The sequence below is a fragment of the Podarcis erhardii genome, assembly GCF_964252035.2.
Source record: "Podarcis erhardii genome assembly, chromosome: 11".
Classification (NCBI taxonomy): Eukaryota; Metazoa; Chordata; class Lepidosauria; order Squamata; family Lacertidae; genus Podarcis; species Podarcis erhardii.
In genome coordinates, this window is record NC_138501.1 from 25,804,814 (window position 1) to 25,810,158 (window position 5,345).

Sequence of the window (5,345 nt, forward strand, 5' to 3'; positions counted from 1 at the left end):
TTACTGGATTCACGCCTTACTTATCGGAAATCACCACACACAGTCAAATAGTGGGTGACTCATACCTGCTGTTTCTTGACTCTGGGTTAACCCAGGAACATAAATAATGTCAATCCACTCAAGTAAATTTTACACAGATTACATCTGAATTGAGTTATATGGCATGCTTTATTTTACCCAACAACTGAAATCAAGTCATCTGTCAGAAAGATTTTTTTAAGGGTGAAGAGTAAAATAAGGAAACAGACAATGTCTTCATGGTTATAGTGTGTCTTCTCTTTTTTGGTTTTGCCTTAAAGGGCACATGATTATTAAAGATGAAATGATAACTTAATTCATATAATGCCACCACTCTGCTGGAGTAAAGGAATCAGCTTCTTCAAGGCAGCATTTATAGCCCTGGCACCTTCCTTTAATGTTCCTTATTTCTAACATTTATTTCCTCCTCAGAACCAGTGTATTGCAAAATATCTGACCATAATGCTGGAGTTCCTTAATCTACACACTGATAGGATCCGGCAAGAAGCAGCAGCATGAAGATGGTTGAGTTAACCATGACTGCTTCTTCTGTTTCCCATAGTGCGCTCGCAAAAGTTGCATGAACAGGTTTATCTAGTTTTGGTGTGCTGGATCCACTTCATCCTGACTGATACACATGGGACAATGCACTTCATTCCATATGATGTAAATTATGACTAACTTGTACTATTGATTTTAAAAGGTAAAGGTACCCCTGACCGTTAGGTCCAGTCGCAGACGACTCTGGGGTTGCGGCACTCATCTCACTCTATAGGCCGAGGGAGCCAGCGTTTGTCCACAGACAGCTTCCAGGTCATGTGGCCAGCATGACTAAGCCGCTTCTGGTGAACCAAAGCAGTGCACGGAAACGCTGTTTACCTTCCTGCTGGAGCGGTACCTATTTATTTACTTGCACTTTGATGTGCTGTCAAACTGCTAGGTTGGCAGGAGCAGGGACCGAGGAAAGGGAGCTCACACCGTCGTGGGGATTTGAACTGCCGACCTTCCGATCGGCAAGCCCTAGGCTCAGTGGTTTACACCACAGTGCCACCCGCGTCCCTACTATTGATTTTAGTGAGACCTAAATTCAACAAACTTTGTTGGGATCCAACCCTATGAATTTATGTGTGTTGCTGGTCTTCAGTGATGCAGATATTTAGTGTTAATTAACAGGATTCACTTGTGTCTCTTGCTTCAGCACATGCCTAGGCATGTTTCATCCTTGCAGCCAGCACATTACCCTTGGGTAATGCTTAACTTGAGAAGAAACAGCTCATATAATTTATAGCAGCAGCTTCTCATTGGGGTTTTCTCATTGGGGTTTTCCCCTACCTATTCTTTGAATGATCAGCATCACTTTGAATCCTACGGATAGCTCTCATATATGTGTGCATGTGTGCATGTGTGCATGCGCTGATAGGCTTCAGTCAGTTACTAATATGCTGTTTGAATGTCTACACTGCATCTTTGCCAATAAGGTATTAAAACCACGGCACCTAGCAGATCATCTACAGCCAAGTTCGAAATGCAGATCGAAAGCTAAATGCTCCCACATTGTGCACGATGTGTATTATTTACTGGTATTCTCTGGACTAAGAATTAGCCTAGGTGTTAGCCTGTGCAAAATGCTTTTCTGAAGTTAGATTTTCATTTGTTCATTTTCCAATAATTTTTTACAATGCACAGGCCATACGAATCTCAGATAATGGCCGAAAACTTAAATCTGTGCCTACAACACCTGAAAAAGAAATCTAATTCTGATTTGTGAGTGTGGTTCAGGTACCTGACATTCAGAAATGGGTTCATACAAGAGCGCTGGCATTTTTTTTTATTATTCTCTGTTCCAGAGTTCCTTTTAATGCTTTTGAAAATAAAGTTTAAATACAATCAATTGACATGCAGAGATGTTTGTTCCCGTTTTTGAAGATAAAGAGCTCCTTCTCTTAAAAGAAATTGTAGCAACCAAATACAAAATGCTATTTTTATTTCACAAAATGAAATGTAATTGTTTAGAGCTCCCCCCCTTACAAGAGCACTTTGTAACCAAAGGGAAGAAATATAGTGCAATCTGCTATGTTTAATGATGACACAATATCTTTAGATTGTATCTGGTTTTGAGCATTGCCACCTCCACCTCCACTGAATATCATGTCCTGTAGATGCAGCCTCCAGACAGGTGAGATTCACATTCCCGTAATGTGCTGTCCTGTGGCTGTGGGTAGATTGTGTGCCTCCCCCGATAGAATGGTCAAGCTAATTCTAGGAAACATGACAATGAGTCCATGGGAAAAAGCCTTGCAATTGGCCCCACCCATGTGGATGCATCATTGACACATAGCTTCCATCCATGTGGGAAGGCATCAAAGATGATTGACTCTCAGATGGTTGGCTGCTGCATCAGTAGAGCACTGAATGCTAAGGAGTGATGGGGAGCTCACTCCCTTGGACCACCAAAAGTTTCGAAGCATGTGAGAAGCAAGATACCTTGCTCAATTCTCTCTCCTTTATGCCAGTTTTGGATACAAATGAAAGCAACGAGGGCAATGAAATCTCATTGGGGTAAATGCCATTTTAGATACCAGAAACTGAACAAAATTGACCAAATATAATATTGGTGGGATCCCTCCACTGCATCCAAAATTTAGTTCCAAATCCCCTTTTTTTGTAGCAGTTCTAAACATGTGGCAGTAAATTACAGTTTTTGTGTTTCAGCTTATTACTTTTCAATGTTTCTGCCAAGTGCATAAAAGTAAGTAGTGAAGCATCACACACATCTGAGGGACACCACGAGTCCCTGCATGAAGTGCACATTGATCCTCTGTGCTAAAAAGCTGCATTTTCATACAGAACTAATGAAGAAGTTTCTAACTTAGCCACTTTCTGATATGCTCTTTTTTGTGAGCATGGAGGAGGTGTTTTTTTAAACAAACAAACAAACAAACAAATAAATATGAGGTCAGGAGTGCAGACAGCCCTGTAGTTTGAGAAGCAACTCCTCAAATATCTTCCTATTATGAACTTCAAGTGTGGGGCACTCCCATACCTTTCAACATTTCTCTGATGAAAACAGTGACACCCTAAACAACAACAGCAAAAACAACAACATCCCACCCATCTGACTGGGTTGCCCCAGTCACTCTGAGTGGCTTCCAACATACATAAAAAATAATAAAACATTAAACATTAAAAAAAACTTCCCTATACCTTCAGATGTCTTCTAAAGGTTGTATAGTTATTTATCTCCTTGGCTTGGATGTTGCATAACCTGCAACATTTCTCCAATGAAAATAAGGATGTCCTACCATACCCAGGAAACAGGTGGCACTGTGATCTAAACCACAGAGCCTAGGGCTTGCTGATCAGAAGGTCGGTGGTTCGAACCCCGCAACAGGGTGAGCTCCCGTTCTTCGGTCCCAGCTCCTGCCAACCTAGCAGTTCAAAAGCACATCGAAGTGCTAGTAGATAAATAGATACCGCTCTGGCGGGAAGGTAAATGGCGTTTCCGTATGCTGCTCTGGTTCGCCAGAAGTGGCTTAGTAATGACCTGGAAGCTGTATGCCGGCTCCCTCGGCTAATAAAGCGAGATGAGCGCCGCAACCCCAGAGTCGTTTGCGACTGGACCTAATGGTCTAGGGTCCCTTTACCTTTACCTTACCGTACCCTCCAGCATTTATCTGATGAAAATAGGGATGTCTTAAGGAAAAGCAGGATATTTCGTGATCAAATCAGAAACTGGGATGGCTTCTGTAAATCTGGGACTGTCCCTGGAAGATAGGGACACTTGGAGGGTCTGCCCTCCACCCCACATTTAGATTGGGACTGTGCTGGGAGCAAAGGGTTAAAGCTCCCCCTCCATGGCCTTGATCTGGCTTAAGCTCCTATTTGTTAAATAAAATCATGCTAGCTGCCATAGTGCAAAGCTAAATGATGAGAATAATGCCATGTCTAGTTTGGTCCCAAGAGAAGATCTGCACTGGCTTTGTAAAATGTATTTTACACCTACACTTCCCATCTTCCTTTAAGTACGTTAGAAAATGTTTTATTTGCAGACTTGGGAACATCAGTCGTTCATATTGAGATTTTTCTCCACCTCTGCCTAAGTTCAGTCCTTCTATTTACTTTCTGTGTTTCACAGCACATGCTGTTGTTTCAACATTTCATTTGCGGAATCGAAATGGAGGAACAAATAAAGGTACAAATTGTGAAGTATAGCCAGAAGGCTTTGACAGAAAGAACAGCAGGACTACTTCATCTTTATAGCATTTGATTCAGTGACACTGCAACTGACAAGGTTTCTGCTCTGAGCATTTAATTCTGCAATTTAAAGTACTATTCAACAAAACATAAAAGGAAGTATGTCTGATTCAGTGGTCATACACATTCTTCGCAAAATATAATGTGACATAAACCCTATTGAATATGATTTTACTGTTAATGTTGCTATTTTGCTACCTGTCCAACTGCTATGCATATGTATGAAATACAGCTATTATTGCAGTTTGCAGGTGCTGGGGCCTCAATCTTTATCAGTGAGCAATTAACAATCCATTATCTGCAATAGGAAGTGAGCTCCGGGGTTTTAAATTCACCACACAGTTGTCCATAAACTGTGTTTATGTTGCGCAAATGAAAGAAAAAGTAACAGCACAAGGAGTAGATTATTCTGAAACCAACCAATATTGTTTGGTCATCACATTCTTTTCCCATTCCATTATATTCTGCTAACTACCTCTTGCCTCATCAGGTTGGGGGAGAATGAAAAGCTTTTGTAGACCGATATGAATCCATAGAAAAGCTGCCGAGACTTTGAATGAGGACCGTTATAGCTTTCATAATGGCTTTTGTAATTGTGTTTTAATATTTTGTCCTACTCAACCTTTTTAGATAAGGTAAAGAAAGGTAAATGAGTATGCCAAAATCAAACAGCAGGCCACCCATTTATTTGTATTTAAGAAGGTTTCTGGGTTATTATATAAAGATTTACACTGCACTGCTTTTATAATTTTGGAGTAAATAATGGGAGAGAAACTACACAGCAACAGTTAAAGAGGAAGAAATTGCTTAGGTTGCAATCATGTGAGTGCTTATGGAGAAAAGCTCCAATAAATGACCAATCAATTACGCGTCACTTCCAAAAAATCAGCTCCCATGGTTGGACTTGCTTCTGTGTAATTATGGATAGGATAGGGGAAAATAAAAGTCATGGCATCAATTATCTTGGTAATCATAAGATTCCTAAAAACATGCCAGAATCAACCAAAAAGTTGGTCATGCAGGAGCAACTTCATTGCATTTTTGCATGAACACTAACTCATAGAGTAATTATG

The 5,345-nt window shown here is 40.7% G+C and overlaps 1 long non-coding RNA gene across 1 annotated transcript; it reads left to right on the forward strand.

Moving 5' to 3' along the window:
- Positions 1–2,381: 2,381 nt before the first annotated feature.
- On the forward strand, positions 2,382–4,381 carry LOC309352590. The gene is made up of 2 exons (XR_014161388.1): positions 2,382–2,577; positions 4,154–4,381. It is a non-coding gene; the product is annotated as an uncharacterized lncRNA (long non-coding RNA).
- Positions 4,382–5,345: the final 964 nt, after the last annotated feature.